This window comes from Corvus cornix, chromosome 18 (genome assembly GCF_000738735.6).
Source record: "Corvus cornix cornix isolate S_Up_H32 chromosome 18, ASM73873v5, whole genome shotgun sequence".
Classification (NCBI taxonomy): domain Eukaryota; kingdom Metazoa; phylum Chordata; class Aves; order Passeriformes; family Corvidae; genus Corvus; species Corvus cornix.
In genome coordinates, this window is record NC_046347.1 from 7968202 (window position 1) to 7988631 (window position 20430).

Below are 20430 nucleotides of genomic sequence, written 5' to 3' on the forward strand. Positions count from 1 at the left end.
ATGTTTGTCTTTATAGCTTCTCATTTTGCCCCTTTGAAATCACCCCTGAGTGGTGTTTCCTTAATGGCAGTGGGAAAAATTCACCCGTCAGAGAGGCCTTTGCAAGGAGCTGTGCAAACCTGAGCTCCCGAGGAATGCAAATAGCATTTTCCTCCTCATGCTGGCCCTAAGCACAGGAAGAACTTTCAACCCATATCAAACTTCCTTGGGCGGTTCTCAGACCCTTGCCTGCTTTTACATTTCCTGTGCATTCTCTGAATAAAAGCTTTGTGCCCTCCACAAGGCATGAGGAAATATGACCTTTTTCACCTGCTTTTTCAGTGTCCCCTCTCAAAGAGCCACTCCAGCCCAGCACCACTTTCTCTAGAACAGACAGTTCCACAGCTGCAAAATTTTGATCTTGATTTTTTTTCCCCTCCTGGGTTTTGTGATCTATTCATTACACAGTTGGTGTTACCCCATTAAAAAAACATGACTAATGGGAAAACGCAAGGTTGTGCTGGAAAGGACAGTGGCTGGGGTGACCATTACCCTAAGGATCTTCACTAGGGCCTCTTGGAGTCCCAGATGAACCGATCCGGAGGAGAATGATGGATCAAAGGGAACCACAGCCCCCTCAGTGCTCAGCTGCTCCTTGGTTAGACCCAAGGTTCGTGTTCATGATCTTTTAACTCAGCCTTTGAAGTTACTTTCACATTCATTCTCCTGCTCCTAAATATTCCACTCTGCAGGGATTAAAGCTGGTAGTAAAATATCTCACAAATGTTTACGATCACAATTACACCTGTTCCTAGAAGAATTTCACAGTCAATTGAGTCACATTATTCTCTTCATATTGGCCTTTCCTACCCTGGTATCCAGATTTCCCAATCACATAAACCAAGAGAGAGCCCTGGCAGGTTATGAATTCAGAGTATTCTTTAAAGAGTTTTAAACTCAAATCCTCACCAAATGCAGACATGCAAGCCAGGCAGATAATGAGATGTCTTCAACCAGCTGAACTGCAAAAAAAGAGGGAATGTTTCCTGTAAACATTGCCTCTAAAGCACTGGGATGTGTATGGCCAAGAACTCAAGCCAGCTGCTATAATTTCTAGATCAATTTTACCCAAATAAAGGCATTCCTACTCTACATCGCACAGCTTTGATCCCTTAAGGAGGAATTTCAGTTACCAGTGTGAGTTCATACTGATCTGGATATGACCAATACTCAAGCATGCAAGAGGCTGGGCAGAAAAGCAGGGGAAAATTTTAAGCTTTCTTTGGCATTTTTTCAACCTGAATTTCCCAATAGAAAAACAAAAGCTCGGCACTTATGGGTGAAATTCCCCCATGGCACAGTAAGGCTTGTCTTTCAAAGAGCAGTTAAGGCAGGCACAGTCAGGCCATTTGGAATTAGACTCTATAAAATCTAGCTAGAAGCAGGAATAGGAAATGGAGACTTTGAGAGTCCCCTACTCCCATCAAAATCATCTGGAAATCCCAAGTGCTGTAAGGAGTGAAGAGAAATCCAAGGTGCTGTAAAATATTCCTGGCCAGAGTTCAATTTTCTCTATGATCACTCACTGCCAATCAACTTTCAGCCCCTTTTCTCCTGGAACCTACTTCAGCTGTTAGCACCAAGCAGCAATAAAACCATATCCATGTTCACTCAGAAATCACATTGAAATGCCTTCATGCAAAGGGAAATGTTTCACATCCTACACATCAGATTTCACATGGGAACATCTTTCAGACTTCCAGCGTAGAATAATTTTTCCAATAGGAAAAATAAAGGCCTATAGTAAAGGCTGATCTAACAATTACATTTGCAACGATCACTCCCCATATTTGAATGTCCATGAAATTGTCACAGCGATAACACAGTTACATCCTCCTCTAGTTCTAAGGAAAATCTCATCCACTGAGACACAGTAACTTCCAGCACAATGTTCAATAGTTACAGCTCTGTCCTGAAAGTCTAATTGCACAACACAGTAAAAAAAGATGCAACACGAGCAGTTACAAATATGTACTGCAATGTCAAACAGCTCTGCCAAAAAAACACAATGGCAGGCCTTGGTCCTGCAAAGCCCCACATGCAGTCACACTGCTTTTTCACACATTTGGAATAGCTTTTCTAAAATTCATGCAGCTATCCATAACAGGCAGGGCCTTTTGCAGGAATAGGGGACTCCTTTACTTGTTCTACTGGTGGAAAATTAGATCTGCTCACTCCTATATAGCCTCTTTAAAACATCATTGAATTACCTACAAGTTACTAAAATTAGACTAACAAATAAATTACTTTGTAGCCAAGCTGATAAAATGTGACTGTTTACATATGATTTCATCCGAGAACTAAGATTAAAGATTACTTCAAACAGAGCCTTTATCCAGTATGTCATATAAAACTCTGTTTGGTTTCAGCAGAGCCGAGAATGACTTTAACAACCTTATTAATCACAGATTAAGAATGGAAAAGATCCTGCTTGGCACCAGGTGTGCCATTAATAACAACTGGGATGCAGGGGAGCTGCAGGATGACCCAGCTTGACCGCCAAGGAGGAGCTCCAGGGCTGGAGCTGTGCCATGCCCGGAGCACAGACACGGCCGGGCACAGCAGTTCCAGAGCTTCACAGAGCAGCCAACGGGGACAGGAGCTCCTGAGACCTCCCTTCTCATGCCAGCTCCTTTGAAGTCCTCTAAGCCTATGGTGGATCCACTTCAAAAGTCAGCAACTACCCCCGGGAATCCAAAATTGCCTAAATCACTGGTTTCTAGCCCTAATGAAGTCCCCTGCCTTTTTGATGATTTGTGTCTTGGATGAAACAAGGCACAAGGCTGATGTTCCTCACCTTTCCCTTGGCAAGGGCACCATGGGCATGTGTTTAAATACATGTTAAGGTCCTTGTCCATCTCTGGGAAAGCCCAGCACTCCAGAGGCACAGGCAGAGGCCAAGCACAGCCTCTTTTGGCACAGCCAATGGAGTTCCTGCCACCCTCCTCTCTGGAGCCCACAGGCACCTGGCACCAAGGCCAGGCTCAGGGCCAGGCACCTGGGCACTTCTCACAGCAGCTGCCATCTGCCAGCACCTCACCTGGCTATCCCTGTCCCTTCTGCCCTCCCTCTCTCCAGGGGACTCCTCTGTAGTTCTCCACAGTACTGTTACAGCCCTCTGTGCCCTCCAGCTCTCCCCTCCAAGAGTATCTTTCTTCCGGGATGGGAAATCAGCCACTCTCAGGTTAGAGTGTGGTCCATGACTGACTTGCAGGCACTATCGCTGAACAGATGTGAGGTGGAAATGGGCTGGAGTAGGAAGAAGGTCCAGGCCTACAGGACCCCGAGCCTCAAGTGAAGCCCTGCAAGGTCCTTTCTGCTCATCCAAGGCAGAATTCTACACCACAAGCTCTCCCAACCCCACCAAACCACACAAGGAGAAGAGAAAATCTGTTCCACATTAAAGATATCTAACAATCATTTTTAAGTACAACCGCAAAGGCTTTGCCTGAGCAGCCCTTCTCATATTTACCTCCCATGCAGTCCCAAGGTCTCCCAAAATGAATCAGAGAGACTTTGCACATCAGAACAGTCTGGTTGCAACAGCTGTCCCGTGTATAAGGACTGGACAATGACAAGCTTTCCCACAAAAAACCCACTACAGAAACTCTGCAAGCCCATCTTTTAGGTTTTAGCTCTTGCTCTGCAGAATCCAGTCTATATGGGCAGCACACAGCACTCTGGGATGGTATCCAAGGATCTAGTTGGCATTGCCAGTCCCAGCTCACCTCCAGCATGTGAAGTCAGCCCAGCCAGCCTGACTGACCACCTACAGGTGAATTATCTCCCAGCTGTTTGCTGTAGTCAAGACAGAAAATAAAGGGGGGATGGACATTTCTTTCCCCAGGATCATTTTAGAAGATGTTTGTCATAAACCTCCAAAAGGTAAAAAGCAGAAGAAAAGATCTAGAATCCTCCCTTCTGCTGTGCAGTAGATAAGCTGTGATTCAGCATGAAAGTCCTTCCGAGTTTTTCCTAGTTCTCATTACCGCAGTGCCCAAATATCCCATTGTGAAACAAAGTCTCCCCCAGCGAGGTGCAGTGCCAACGCACAAGAAGCATCAGGGGGTTTACAAAAGAGAAGAGCAATCATGGTGCCTGGCATTCTGAAAACGCTGTGCAGCCGATCTTTGGAAAGCAATTCTGAAATCCCTCTCATCAAAACAGAAGCTCCTAAAATCACTTCTCATATTTTATAATGTTGCTCAGATCTCTGCCCTGAGCAGTGGAATTCAAGTTTATGATCCCTACTCCACAGCCTTTACTTGCTGCAATTTACTGCATGTTAAGGCCCAGGCAATTGCAGAGAGCACGCACAGAATTCTCTTCCTGCTTATATTGCACGTGGTTTGCATTGTTTAACTTTTGTTGTATGCTCCATGCTATTAATGCCTTGTGTTTCTATAGCATCTCCCAGGCAAAGGACTCAATAGTGTAGAAAGGTAAATGCAGCTGAAGAACACAACCAAGTCTGGTAGAACCCCCACTCTGTAACTATTTTGACAATTTAAAGTTATCTTGTAAAGAGTGGTGCCTTTCTGCTCCTGCAGGAAGCCTGTGTTCCTCTGCAAACTGCTGCCAAGCTGGTGCAGGACCAGACTAGTTTATCCCTGCAGCTCCCCTGGCAGGCACTGGGTAAGTGACTCTGAGCTCTCTGCCCTTTCCACAGTGCGGAGCCAGTGCCTGCACGTACCCATTTCCTTGGGAAGCTCTGAAAAAGGGCAAAGCTGAAAAACGCACTGCTGTGCAGCTAGCCCTGATCTAGCTCTTCCTCCCCTGCAAGTCCCGAGGGCTTTACTAGCGTGCTACTGTCAGTACAAGGAAAAAAGGAAATTCTTCTGAAGGTGTTTGGGAGTCAGGACTAAGTGTGCTGACAATGATATTTTCTTTGCACAGAGCTGCCATGTGTTCAGGTTTTCCTGGATACTTCTTTTTTTCCTCATGCAAATCATGCATAGCAGAATTAGAAAACTTTATATATTTGCTGAAAAGGTGGAATTTTCAAAGGGAAGTAGAGACAAGCAACTGCTTGTCTAGGATTCCTGGCTATCCAGCAGCCAGTTTGAGAGTAGCAGTTGCTGGACTTTTGGCATTCCTGGTTTTGTCCCATATATAAGTATCAGCTACACAACAGACACATGGCCCTGAAGATCTGAGCCTGCTCTGTGCTTCTACAACAATCCCAGTGTCTAAGATTACTCTGTGTGTGCAGATCAACTGCACATAACACACACACAGGATGCTTCCTGCAAATGCTGCATTCATTGTGCCAACAGACAGATTTCTGCAAGGAAATATTTACCTCCACTTGGCTTTTAGCAAGTCTTCCTGTACCTCAGCCTGTCAGTGGGATGCTGTCATCAATCCACAAATCCTGCAAATGCCCAGGACAGATATAATTTCAGTTGAATCCAAAAGGTCACCCAAGAGCAGCACAGTAACACAACCAACTCAATCGCACAGGGTACTTGTCAGACCTTGTTCCTGTGTGTTCTTCTCAAATCTGACTCTCTTTAGATTCTGATTGAGCCATCACACTTCTGCCTGTGCCCCCGGTACTCAGACATATGTTCAGCTTTGGTTAAATTTGACTTCTTGTGTTATGCAACTGAGCTTTACTCAGTGTTATCTTTTGATTGACTCCTCCACTATTCCCCTCCCAACGGATTTATCTGAGGCCAATGACAGCCAGCAAATACTTACTAGAACTCTTGTCTTTGGCAGCACATGCTGGCAGTAAGTTTTTTCAGGCAGTTTGAGAAGTGGGTGTCACTTACATTAGCTCACTCTAAAATCTTGACTCACCCTTCATGCACATAATCCCTCCTGCAAATTCTAGGCCATGGATTTTAATAGAGTTTCCAAAGTAGGTGTGAGGGCCGCTGGCTGTGCTAATTTAGTTCCTATTGATTTATCTTGTCTCCTTTCATGGCAGCAAATTGTAAATGCTTCCTTTGCTTCACTCAGTGTTTGCTCCCTGTGTGACAAGTCTCTAGCATTGATGGAATGTGTTAGTGAAAAGTGCCTTGATGTCTGTTTTCAATATCACAGAGACAGAGCCATCATCTAGTGACAGTCCCACTTTGGGAGAGCTGTCTTGTTCAGCCTCTGTTTACCCAGAGAGGAAAGCTGGGCCCTGTGACGTGAAGACTCTATAGTAAGACACAAATAAAACTCCAGAAGACATTAAATAAACCGGTCTTTAGCATTGGAGGTCAGACTTGCTGTCAATGCTGGGGCAAAGAAGTGGAAGTCTATGGTACAGCAATGCAATAGAGGAAAACTGATGCTTCATTAGTGCGAGCAAAGGCAGCTCCATCCAGCCTTTCGTATGCGTGTTTAATTAGGGCTTGATCCAGTCCTGAGCCCTGAGAAAGGCTGTGTTCCAGCTGCTTTTAGTTCTCACTCTTTGGGTACTAATTTGAGTACTAATCACATATTTTTTGCAAATATAGCATGAAGTATTCCCTCTAGGGAAAAGAACATTTAGATGGAGCCTACAAAGACCATAAGTTTTCTCTTCGGTTATAATTATGATGTACATTAATGTTGTTTTTTAATGAACAGAACAAGTGACTTAATCTTTATAATTACACATTTGAAAAAAAAAAAGTTACAGATGCCTTTTGCAGTGCGTTTCCCCTGCCTCCTTCACTGGGAATCCCAGCCTGTGCCTCTGAAAGAGATATGCTGGGACTGGCATTTGCCAGCTCAAATCCACAGACTTCTGGTTGTGCCAGTTTGTGAATTACAGACCTGCTGTCTGCAAATGACTGGTTTTCAAAGCAAAGGCAGCCATCATTTCAAAGGCTGAGAAAGAAATATATAATAAATCAGTGTATGTGGATTTTATTTATAAAGATCTAATTAAATTTCATTCTGTGATTCCAATATGCTGTTTACACACACAGTGTATATTTTTTCTTCCTCTTTTGGCCATGAACATAAGCAATATACCATATAATTCTCTTCCTCCATAATGTGCCTGGATTTTATGCTGGTAAAGTAACATCTTAGCCTACTGTAGCTTGTTACAGTCCACTATAGAATTTTTATAGTATGTTGTAGTCTGGGTTGGAGACCATCCAACCAAGCAGTCTGCTTCCTTTTAAAAAATAACATAAAACACAGCATTTTTCATAATGTGTATAAAGCCATGCAGAAATCCAAGCACGGAAAACAAAAAGAGCATGGCCAACACCAAGCACTTAGCAGTCCTGTCCTAGGCCACAAAATCACAAGTTTGCCTTACAAATCTTGAGATTTCAAAGAAACGTAATTTTGGGTTTCCTCTATTTGCCCTTCTTCCTTTTAAAACTTTTTGGTTGTTTTTAAGCTGTTCTGTACAATCACAAAAGTTGTCAATTTACCTTCAGCTTTAAAGAATGCTGAAACTATCATATAATTACAGGATATGAGGAACCAGAGATTTGAAAAACAACTGTAACAAAATCTATGGTAAAACTGCAAAAGTTGGTGCCACTGCAGGCTGAAATCCATGCCTGGAATAGAACTGACACATCCTCATCCCTTTTAACCCTCTCTGGGATGCTCAGAAAACTAAGCAGGAGCTAAGACTGCCCTAAACACATGCAGCAGCTGCTTGTCTCTACTTTGCTTTGAAAATTCCATATTTTCAGCTATTTGACAGGTTTTCTGCTACCAAACCAAACAAGATTCCAGGCTGGAAAGGGTATTTCAAAATAATATGAAATGTTTAGTTCAACCTAAAATATAATTTCCTTTAGCAGAGTTTTGAATATATTTTTCCCAAGGAAACACCGAAAAGACGGCATTATTGATCAATCCACAGCAGGCACTGCTTCCCCCTGGTTGTTCTGCACAACTCTTAGTCAGGAAGGTGCCGTTCTCACTGCTCTTGTGATGCAAATCCATGTGTTGGTTCAGCTTCCATGGAGAGACATCCATGCCCTTCCTTAAGGACGGGCAACAGTCTGGTGTCACTGAGTGCTTGACCAAACCCACATGTGGCTGGGGCTCACCCAGGGATCAGAACTACACAAAGGGATCTGGTGCTGTTGTGGTTTTATACACAAGAGTCACACAGAGTTCCCACACCTCTACAGGACATTTCTTCATTACTGTGTTTGTTAAAGGGTGAAAGAGGCACCATACCCTGTGCAGTGGTACAGAAGTGGCTCCTGCAGAATCCCACCTTGGGAAGGGCTGGGCTGCATTCCCATCCTCCACCTGCACCCAGATCCTTAAAGTTTACAAGATGGGCCTGCTCGGACTTCCCTGGTAAGACAAAAGCATTTCATTGTAGTCAGCAGGGCCAGACAAACAAGCATGAAATGACAGGCCATCTGTCTTCTGCAGCTGAGCCTCAGGCAGGACTCAAAGGCCTTGCAGTAACAACTCGGGTGCCAAGTACCACTCCTTGGCTCTGCCCTATGCCTGGAGTCAGCACCAAATCCCAAGCAGAGCAGGGCTCACTGCTCACTGCTCCAGGCTGTTCTGTTTCCTGAGACACTCATGATCTGCTCAGAAGTGGCCTTGGTGAGCCTTCACCAAAGCATCCAAAACACAGTTGCAGACTGGGGAGCTGGGAACCAATTTTACCATCCAGGGCCAAATGCTCAAGGCTCAGTCATGTAAATGATGTGCACAAGGAGCTATTCTTCACACGAGCAGCCCCACAGCTCAGGCAGGAGTGCCTGACTCCATGCACGGATCCATTTACAGATGATTTGTTCCGAAGTACATTAATTAGAGGGCATCTTTCACTGAGGCATTGGTTGCCAGTAGAAGGACTGTGAGCAGCAGATCTATTCTCAGTGTTGACATGTAAGGGTAGCATCACTTCAGCAGTGATAGGAAGGTGTTGAAGGGATAAAGCCCACCCCCCCAGTAACTCCAGCCCTGGACACAGCAGGCCATGAGCCAGCCAGGCACTGATTTGCTCTGTTCCACAGCCCCAGCATCAACACTGAGCCTGTGGGATTGCAAAAAACCTCACTCTGTGCTTGGCATGTTCATAAGGTAAAAGGCAAAGCTTATGTGAAAGCTAATGAACAAAAAGCAGTTGGGGAAAGACGCAGGCTCAGATCCATTTTAGATGCCCAGTTAGATGCCTTAGGTTTTAACTTTTATATTTTTCAAATCCTGTAGTGCTTAGTGTGTAACTCTGAAGTTTCTTGTAGCCTGTTAATTTCTGCTCTCTCGTGCTAGGTAGACATAACAAAGCCTCTTCCGGCCTGCTCTCCAGGGACACCCAGACTGTCCTAGGCCCAAAAACTATAAACCAAAGAGCCTCTAAGGGGGGCAAGGGGAGGGGAACTTACATCATTAAACTGAATCTTTAACTGGAGAATTAACCCTGATATGCAAATGAACCAAACCTATAAAAGTGTGAAGAACTCGTGACCTGTCGTCCATCTTGGGGTCCATCTTGGCAGTAGCCTCTGGCTCCCCAGGGGTACCTTTGAAGGTCTTTCAAATAAATACCTACCTTTATTCCCTTACTCCTGTCTAGTCTCTGTTTCTAGGAGGCCGGATAAGGCATCAAGTTCCTACTGAAAAATCACCTGGAGTTTGAAGGATACACAATGAACTGCAAACTCAGGGCCTCGCTGCTGCTGTGGAGTGGCTCACATTGACCTCCCCGAGATCACACAGGGGGGGCAGAAATGCAGGGAAAATCAGGCCTGCTCTGTCACCCTCTCCATCAAAGTGCACAGGTGTGACCCAGACAGGCTCACCTTGGTGAGACAGAGGCAGGGTTGGAATGTAGCAGCATTAATGGCCCAGCTCCCATGTCCACAGCCATCACAAGAGACCTCCTTGGTCCCATGGGACATTGTGCCCTGTTCCCATCAGCCTTTTGCTGACAAAGGCCTTTTGCTCCAGGAGAAAAAAAGAAATAAAAAAGTAGCATGGTTCTCTGTGAAATTCCATTGTTCCTTAAATGTCCCCTTACATCTACCTCAGGCCACGCTGTGAGTCAGTTTGACACATACAAGGGCTGTTTTGCAAGGCAGAGTTACGTGTGCCCAGATGTGATCAATAACACAGAGCAAATAACCCTCTCCAACAACTACCCAGTTCCAGCAAGGGCAAATGTCACTCCTGTGCCAGTGGCAAGCCCACAAGCCTTCACAAACACCCACACAGGGCAGGGTCCTCAGAGATCGCAGGACTGGAGAGAAAAGGGCCTTGTGAATGTCATCCTAATGCCACGTCCCCTAGCAGTGAGGGTCCTATGCAAGAATGATTTTTGTCCTGGAAAATGAATCAAATTCTGCCCAACTTTTAGGCCAAAGCAGCTCCCATGTCCACAGTGAGCTATGAAGCTCCAGGAGTTGTCCTAATATCTACCTGTGCTCACAGGGCACTCACGAAGTCATGACATTGATTTGTACATGGTCACTAAATAGCATGGGAAGGTTGTGGGTCTGCTGGCACAGCCTGAGCTCATATATAGGATGGAGAGTGGATAAGAGAACAGACTGGGGTCAATATAAAGTGAAGAACTGTTCAGGAATGTCTTGCTGAAATAGCCTCTGAACTCTGTGAAGACTTTGCAAGCTGCACTGTAAACAGCTTTCTATTAGGTTTTGGCCCTCAGCTTGTAAGGGCAAACCCACAATTAAAACAAGCTGCAAAACCAGGGAAAATAGCAGCACAGAGTGCCACAAATCCCCTGAGAAGAGAAATTCTTCATCCAGTGTCCGGGCAAACACTCAGTGCAGATGTAATGGCAGAGGTTTCTGTAGCCTCTTCTGCAAGGTTTCCCCCTGGGTGTCCCAGCACAGGAGGGCAGCTCTCCGTGGGAGCCAGTCACAGGGCAGGCTGGGGACAGCCTCCGGATCTGCCCTGGGGACAGGCAGGAAGGTGCCTTCCAGATCAACACTTGTTTCTATAAACTCCTCCTGTGCTGCATGAGCCATGCCCAGGTCCCCACCGAGAGTGGGTGTCTTCAGGCCAAGGCTCAGATCTGAATGGGGCAGATGAGACAAGATGTTCAACTTGTATCCTTGTAACCTCTGCTCTAAACAAAGGGGTAAAGCCATTAAGTAAGACAAAAGCAAATAAAAAATCTGGATGGTGAAAGAGCCCATGTGTGTGGAAAACACGGTATTGACCCAATAGGGCAGGGAGCAAAAATTGCTGCTAAGAATCATAGCTTAGGACAGCATGGATTGTTCTGAACCTTAGCAACGTATCTAGACTCCTGTGTCACAAAATCTCCTTTTCTCAAGGCAGCACCCAGCAATCTGAGCAGCAGGTTGTCCAGGGGCACCGGGTGTGAGGATGGCAGGAGAAAACCCTCCCTGTGGAGGAGCCAAATGCTCCAGGAGCACTTATCCATAGCAGAAGGTGAGCTACAGCACTCTCCACAAAGAGCTCTCTAGCTAACTGAGCAAGCCAAGGCTTTTCTGGAAGGAAAACAAATATATTTGCAGACAGGCTAAAACAATAAAGGAAAATTTAAAAGGCTGAACAAAGGGACTGGAAAGTCAGTGACAGAAGTTAAAATCTCAGTAGCAGCTGCCTGTAAGCTGGCAGTGGCAGCTGTGCACCAGCCAGGACTCGCTGCCTCCTCTTCACCTGCCCTGCCAGGGAAAGAGGAGGTGCAGCACGAGGCTCCAGAAATTCAAAAAATGCTTTATACAGCACTAAATTATCAAAGCCAGAATCTGCATCTAGCATTCAAAAAATGGAGCAGAGCTGAAGCCATGCAGTCTCCTTGGGGAGGAGCCAAACGCCAGGGAAAGACGGAGCTGTCGGGGTCTGAGCCGAGAGGAGACGCATGAGGGGGACCTGGGGACAACAGGAAGTGGCTGCTAAGGCACCCGTGAGCAAGCAGGGAGCGGGGAGCCCTGTCCCGCCCCTGGGAAGCAGGAAAGGTTAGACAGCTTCATTACAGACCTTTTCCAAACAGAAGGGTAAAGACTTTATTCCTCCTGTGGTTCAACTATTTGAATCAGCTGTAAGGCTGCAGACCTACAGGATGGGAATGTAAAATCCTGAATCCCTTGTGAGACCTTGTTGTCACCTTGAGGCAATGGCTGGTGATGTGAGCATTGAAGATGGACACTCAGCAGGGAAATTCCCAGTGCTCCATTGTGCTTTGATACCCAAACCTGCAGAATGAAGGAATTAGTCACCAAGAATATGGCACAGCAAAACACATTTTCCCAGAAGAAATCTGTCTACAAGTGGCCATTTTCTCCAACACAAATCACAAGCCTTTGGCAGATATTTAAGGATGATTTTACTGAGATCTTTAGCTTCTAGGAAAATTAGGATGTGTCTAAATTCATTTATATTTCCTGCTTCTAAGCCTAACTGTAAAGATGTGCTTCTATCCCTGCATTGCCTTTAATGGCACAAGAGAGGGGTTTCCTCACAGCATTCACAGACAAAACCCTCCAAAGCACCATTAATGGAGCTGCTTTCCATGGCTTTGGAGAAGCTGGAGGGAGGTGGGTGCCTGGCCTCTGTGAGTGGAGTGAGCAGCCCCAGAACGCTTGCCTCTAGATGCAATTACTTAATGCAGGAACCTGCCTAAATCCTGGTCTAACTGCTAAAGTGATGTTAATTATTGTGTTGATATTCTGTTCTCCCTGACTATCGCAGTTGGAACTGCTGCCTGTTCCATTGCTGCCTGTTCTCTTCCATTGCCGTAGAACTGCTCAAGATGCTTCAGCTAAGGCAGAGGTTGGTGTGATTAATCCAGACTGCCTCTTTTCACACACTGTGGGGCACATTTGTGGGGGTAAAATCCAGAGTCATTCCTTTGACGTGACACATTTCACAGGTACAACTGAAAACTACTGGCTTATTTCAACAGGAAAAAATTGATTCTGGATTTACAGCAATGAGACTAAAAGGAAAGTTAGAATTTGCCTATCTTTGACAATTAATTGGGAGGAATACAAGGTGTGAATTTAAAGCACAGTAGTTATTGTTCCTCAAAGATACTCTATGTTCTGGAATAAAACAGTAGGATTTAGGAATGAATGTTCCAGAGTAGTATTGTGCTATTTTGGAACTCTGCAGTAACGAGCCTAGCAGTGAAGATTTAGCAAGATGGCCATTTTATGCTTCACCTTCTGGGCATCAGAGAAACTCCCTTTCGTCTTATTTTTTCAAATCCAGTTGACTCTCTCTCCTGAACAGAGCTTTGTTTATAAATGCAGTGGGAAATTCTGCAAGGCTTCCTTTCAGCATTAGCTTTTATTGCTAAACTCTTGATTTATTTAAAGTGGAAAAAAATAATCACACGGCAAAGAAAACCAAGCATTTGTAGGAGTATGGCAATGTTTTCCATACATGCTTTCTCCATGAGTCAGGGTCCATCCTGTGCACTGACACATCCTGCAGACTTGCTCCGACTCGTGGGGCAAAGCCATGGGTGTGCACAGCACAGGGAGACACTCAGAGAAAACAGAAAAAAGAAAGGGAAAACTCTGCATCCCAGGAACTGCCATAGGACACACTGCTCCCCAGGCATTTTTTCCCAGGATATCAGTGTGCTGGCTGTTCACTTTGCTCCACACTATAAAAACTGTGGAGGTGCTAGAAAGCAGCTCCGTGGTGATGGGCTCAGGACATTTGGAGGAGCTCTGACAGCCCTGAGAGGCTGCAGTTACAATAAATATCCCTGTGCATCTCACAGCTTCTGCTGAAACTGGGAAACTCAGGCTTGTCTAAGCCTGAGGAGGGATTCCAACTGAGGTTGTGCATTCAGAGCACATGGCTGTTCCCACAAAACACCACACCTGGACACATTTATCCTGGAATAAAATGTGACTTGATACTACCCACTTTACTCCCTTGGAGAGTTCAGTTGCATTGGCTTTAAAAGCCGATTAGGATAACACAGAACAATGCTCTATTTATTCCACAATGAGTTGTGCAGGAATACAGATGACGGAATGAGTCCATCCCTAAAATTCAACCTAGAAAAGCACACATGGAATTGCATATATTAATAACCAGTATGTATCATTTCAGCGCTCAGAGGACCAAATGGCCTCCTGATTTGGACAACTCAGGTGACTATCTGTCAGCAAGGTTTCCTCCCCCAAAATATTGTTATCTAATCTGAAAGCTAGGCAGATATTTCAGTGGCTTGGACTGTGATTTATAGCACGGTGTATCAGTCCAAAGCTCCTAAATGATCTTAATTAAACTCTGAGGGTGAAAAATTAATCACCATAGTTATTTTATTATGCATGACCAGTAAAAAAATTACTTCAAATATACATAATGTCTAACAGAAAATTATTTAGTAAGTCACATTGAGACTCAGATTATTACTAATTATTTTTGTCCTTTTATCATTGGGGAGGAACAGGCAACATTTTGGCACTAAGTTTCTGGACAGTGAAAGGGAAAGGGCTGCTTTGGTATTTCTACCTTCTCCCACAGGTGGCCAGGCTCTGTACCTGCTTCAGTCCACCGCAGTAATGCCCAGTGCCTGCTCCTCTCCCCAGAAACATGTCTTTATCAGCACTGTGTCTCCAAAAATACTTTTCCCAGCAATACATAAAATCCACTGTATGCCACTAATTAATCTCCAAGCCATCCCTGCATGGAAATGATTTGTTCTTGGTGCTGAGCAGGACTATGTGCAGATTTTTCAAACAGGTAGAACATGATGGGACAGGAGCTCCCCTGAAGATCCCTGCCCTGCAGGTGCTCCTGAACAAGCCTCACTTTGTGTCACCATCACATGCACAGGACTCAACTTTACCGTTGCCATCCGCTCCCTTTGGGATGTCTCTGACACAAACTCTGCCTGGAACTGCTGGATGAAGCTGCTTTCACCCCTTGGGTCCCTACAAGGCCCCTGGGCGACAAACTGAGCCTCAAAGCAGCAGGTTGGTATCAGCCAAGCCCCTACCCTGCTGCTGGGGTGAAATAAACTCTCTCCACTCTCTGTGTGTTGTCTTGACTACTGTCTGAAGGGAAAGTTATCCAGGACATCCTCACAGATCTCTGTGACCTCCTCAACTCTTTGCAGCATCTGAGTCACTGAAGAACCAGGCTCTTCCTCCAAGGAGATGAACAAACTCCTCCTTGAGGTCCTGCCTGCACCTAAGAGAAGTCAGGGAGAGACACAGCCGTGAAAGGTCGCCTCAGAAACCTCCTCCAGTCCTTCCCCCACGCTCCATCCACAGTTTTTTCCCAAGATGCTCCCTGGATGGCTCTGCCAGGAGCAGGCAGTCTGCTGAGCTGGCCACCTGCATGCAGTGGGGGCCATAAATCACAGTGCGGAACATGCCATGCCACGCGCTGAGAACGGGAGAACATATTGACAGGGCTGTCCACATACCAATGCATCAACCCCAAAGAGAGCCCCCAAGGTAAAGACAACCTGCTTTATCAAATTATCACTTTAATGAGCCAAGATTGCAAATAATAGACGATTGTGTGGGCTAATGGCTTGGTACATAACCAGGTAAAATAGAATATGGACTGGCACGAACTCTGCAAAACACAGTAGACTATTTACACTGATATTCCTTAAGAATACTAATAAGTAATGTTGAAATGGAGAAAGTATTCCAAAAATCAGCTTCACAAGGAAGTCAAGGAGCACCTGGCAAACTATTATGTGCTGCATTGCATTTGCAAGCTAATCTGGAAAATTATTACACCATGAGAGTCCCTACTATGAGTTTCGTCATCTGCAAGAAATCATTGGCCCATGATAATATCAGCCAGAGATCAGCCTGGATGCTCCTTTGTAGCCCTGCTGAAGTGGCTCCCAGACCATGTGGTGTAACATCGCTCTTCACTCCTGACACAGAAACCACGGGGGAGGACTGAGCTGCTGTGCCACCCTGAGCTCCACTGACACACACAGCAGACACCCCCAACTCTCAGAAAAGGAAACTGAGGCAGAGATCGAGTCACAAAAGAGGTCAGAGATCATGTACAGGGACAGTAGCTTGGAGATTCCAGATTTTCTGGCCATCTACAACCTCACCACAGGATCACCACACAGAGGAAGTTTCATTTAAAAGTGCTATTCCTACTGGTCTCTAAGTCATCAAGGTGACAGCATGTCCTGACACTGCCAGAGCCACCCTGCCAACCTCCCCTGCAGCACTTCCAGGCTTTGCTAAGTAGAACGGGAAGTGGGAGTGTAACGCCATGGAGTAACTTAGACACAATTAAACCCCCTCGTTTGGTAGCCCCAAAAGATATGCCCCACCTCACAACATGTGTGCCTATGCCAAAGTGCCACTGGATGAAGACTCAATGGATGCCAAGGCTACACTGGACCTGTCCCAGAGGAGGGATGTTGTTAGTCAGCGCAGTATATATTTATACACCAGTCTTCAGGGAACAGCAATGCTCACTTGTCCTCAGATCTTTGTATGCCTGGGGAGAGGTTTCCAGTTACACAAATTTATTGCAGGGTGACACTCAGAGATCTGATTTCTTGAGAGAGATAATGAAGTCCAGGACTTTCTGGCAAGGAGCAGAAATGTCAGTGTGACAAGCTGATCGCTTACTATACCATAACTTAATACATCCTGTGCGTGTTTGGGAGGATGTTTTTGATGAACTGGCAACCCAAATTAGCAAGGAATTTTTAGCATGTGCCTGGTCTTCTCATACGTCAGGTATCAAGATTCACCTTGAATGGGAAGATCATTCCCTGAACTTGCCATGCTAGAGCAAATGACTCCATTTGCTCTAGCATGGCAATTTATGACTCCAAGGTGCTTCGTGGGGTGAGTGGAGAGGGGAATGTCCACAATTATTCAGGGAAAGCAGATGCTATCAGACAAGGCTGTACCACTGGCTCCTCTGAGCAGGGCAGCAGAGACAGCTCCCAGCATTGCCTCTTGGTGACCTGGACAAAAAAAGGACAGCAATATCCTATTTTCCAAACAGAAGAGGACAGTTTGGGAGTGATTTGGAATGCTGCCTGATCCCAGACAGTTAACTAAGTCCCTTTTTTGTAAATTCATGTAAGAGAAGGAAGCCAGGTTGATGATGTTTTGCTTCCAGTGAAACCAAGGACTCTGCAGGAGCATTGCAATAATGGAATTAAATACTGCAATGGTGGACTTAAATATTTCAGTGGTGGATCACAGAGGGAAGAAGCAGGGTGACTGACAGGAGTGTGGGCAGTATATAATTCAAACTGCAGAGGAGGAGAACAGGTTTAGGCCTACAGCTTTATCTCACTGCAGTCAGATCCTGTTTACTACACTGACAAACACAACAGCTCAAGAAGTGAAACTGTTTACTTGTAGTAAACTGCTGATGCTCACAGCTTTTGCTCCATGTGCCTCTCGTGTTGCTTTCCCATCCTTCCAAATATAGCCTTCTGTGGCAGGCAAGATCTGGAAGGCTTTTAAGCAGGAGTCTCTTCCCAAAGGGCACTGTGCAGTGCAGTTTGGCCTTTACATATCACTGGCACTCAGGATATAGAAAGAAATTATCTTTCTGGAGAATAGACAGGAATCCATACAAACTCAGAAACAGGGAGATTAATTGCTAGGAATAATATTACCAAATCTGTACTCCATGCACTGTGCATGCTTGTGCAGGGTGTTTATGTGTGCCTATGTGTGTATCTTTACAGAGTAGGCTGAGTAGGTGTATGTACATAAAATCTGCCCAGAATGTCACAACTTAAACTAACTGGGTGGAGGGCAAAGAAGGCTGTGGGCAGGGAACAGAAGGATGTATCCATTTATTCTATGAACTGGATGAATTATTAGTCCAGAGAATTCCCACTGATGTGCCTGCCCAACCCATGAATTCAGCTCCTGATCCTTGTGGTAGTCATGGAAAGCCCAAAAACATCTTTTCCTCTTTCTCCTCCCTATGCTAGCTGGATTCAGATCTAGAGCTTCTATAGAAAAGGAAGAAAAAGAATCTCCAAGATCCAGAAAGAGTAGGGACCTGAAGACAGAAAAGGATGGACATGACATTAAAACCACCCAGCAATTTACCCTTTTCTGGGTTCAGAAAAGGTACCCAGGTACTGCCAGGGCCCATGAGGCTGCCCATGGACTGAATATGCTTTGAGAAAAGCAGCTGAACCAGGAGACATCGAGGTCACAATAAAAGGTCCACCCTGGTCCTTTATTTCTTCTGTTGATAATATTGTAAACAGCCTCACTAAGTTATAAAGTGGAAAAATGCCCAAGGCATCCTAGTGATGAACTACATTGCTGTAGGTGGTAACTAAACTGTAAATAAAGCTGTAACTCTTTGGACCTAGCCCACAACAATGTTTTTTCCTCACATTTTCATGAAATTCAGGCTTGATACAGAGCAGGGAGAACGCACTGACCCTAAAACCTCCCAGGGCAGACTTACATGGAAGACCAAGTTGATTCCAGGAACACAAGTAACTGACTTCTCCTTTTTAGAAAAAGTTATTTGTGCTCTGTGAAGCTCCAGTGTATAAAATGTATATGAGCAGATATGTTAAAAAAAAAAAAAAGGGGGAAAAATTTTTAAAAAGTAGAAAACCAACCAAAAACCAAGCAAAGTCTTTGACATCAGCTGAAAAAAGCACATGTGAGATGACAGCCCTCTGGGCCTAGGGCTTTTAATTGCTCTCCATATAGATCTTACTGCAGATGAGTTGATTTTGTTTAGGAGTTAGCTCCTGAGCCCACACCTCCCAGATTACTGGGTTCTCCAGGAACCTTCCAAACACCAAAAACTTTTACAGGGAAAGCACCAAATCACCTACTTTGCAAGGGAGAGCTGAGGATAACGGGACTGATATAAAGCTGGATCTACTTTCCTGCTCTCACTGACAATCTGGGCTTTCTCGTGTCAAATCTTTCTCTTGTTTTATTTCCCAAAGCAGTACTGTCAGGCCAGCCCATCTGGTGGGCAAAGCCGAGCCTGGGCCCTTACCTGGGGAAGGAACAGTGAAAGTCACAGCTGCACTCAAAAGTCAGGTAACAGGAAGAGGTCCTGAGCTTAGGAAAGAATTTGCTTTTGAGTTTTAAACAACAACAATGTTAGTATGGATACCATTTTGGCATTTCTAAGAGCTAGCAAAAACCCCTGCGAATAATGAGGTTTGAAATGATGATTCCTGAAATGAACCATTTTTCTCTGGTCCATATTGCAAATCCATACTTCTCTAGCCTGTGCCACACAGCAGAGCAGTGCAGTGCAGTGCCACGGGACAAGTTACCAGATGTCCTGCTGACCACGAACATTCCTATGTTCTATGTGAGCAAACCCCTCAGCAGAATGCCAGCAGTACACAAACTTGCACCTGAAAGACATACAGGTGTTTAGATCTCCTAATCTGAGCTCCAAATCTCATTCAGAGCCATCTTTGGTTCCTTGTGCCTCTTTTGATCTAATCCTTGTCCTGACTTGTGTTGGTGATAATGCCACTGGCAACAGGCAAAGTCAGGAATATAAGAACAAAAGAACATAGAACAGAGAGAGACCATCCAGGCCATAAAGCCCAACATCATGAAAAACTCATGAGCCTGGAAACTCACCTGAATCTCTTACTTTGTCAAATAAAAGTTTTTACATCACCCTGTAAACAAACTGGTACAGATATTTTCATTTTGGTCTGTGAAACACCATTTGGATGGTATTTTATGTCAGGAAAAGAAATTAATATCAATGACATCAAAATTATTTCGCTTATTTTCATTTTTCAGATTAACAGGAAACTATGTTATTGCTAAAGAATTAGTTGACTGGGTTGATGCTGATTTAAGCTGGTGAGTATTGGAGTAGCTGACATCACAAGCCAAGCTTGAGATGATCTATTCTGCTCCTGAGAGCTCCACTGATTTCCCTGGCCTTGCACAATGGCCCAGCTTGGGTGGATCAGTCACACTCCAGACATTACAAGTGGAGAGACAGCACTTAACTGCCCTGCACATGTCTGCTCATCAGGGCAGCAAACAACAGAAATTCTGGCACTGATTGTCCAAGGGAAGATGAAATAAGAAAGGACCTACTCTCTCTCATCACTGTGAGACTCAAGGTGTTATAGAGACAGATACCAGACATAGATACCAGTAAAGCTGACAGAAAAAGCAACACCTGGTACTACTTACCGGGAACCCTGTTTTTTTCAGTAGCACCACACATAAAATCCCATCAAAATTAAAAGCAGAATTCCCACTGTCTGGCCTAAGGATCAGGCCCATTATATATTGTAAAAAGTTAGATCAGCAGCTTGCGAAGTCTGTAAGGGTTTTTATGATGCTGCCTAATTAATTCAGAAGCAAATAGATTATTTCTCAGGAGGTGAAAAGCAGGAATTATTTAAAAGCTGCCTTTAGGCAAACTACCAGGGAATAAGAAAAATGTAACTACTGGTTATGTCAGATTTCACTTTCCAGATCAAATTCATTGTGTCAGCTCCTTTTCTTTGTTGTGATTCTTTAAAGATGT

General features: G+C 44.9%; 1 long non-coding RNA gene across 4 annotated transcripts in view; it reads right to left on the reverse strand.

Annotated features, from left to right (window-relative positions):
• LOC109145710 overlaps window positions 1-5625 on the reverse strand; it is a 39121-nt gene extending 33496 nt beyond the window's left edge. For 3 of the 4 annotated variants that reach the window (XR_005603323.1, XR_002047359.2, XR_005603324.1), the window contains exons 1-2: window positions 5517-5625; window positions 5342-5413 (exon numbers count right to left, since the gene is read on the reverse strand). This is a non-coding gene — a long non-coding RNA (uncharacterized LOC109145710). Of the gene's footprint in view, window positions 1-345; window positions 1002-5341; window positions 5414-5516 lie in introns of those variants that run through there. The other variant, XR_005603322.1, reaches the window with a different exon arrangement.
• Window positions 5626-20430: the final 14805 nt, after the last annotated feature.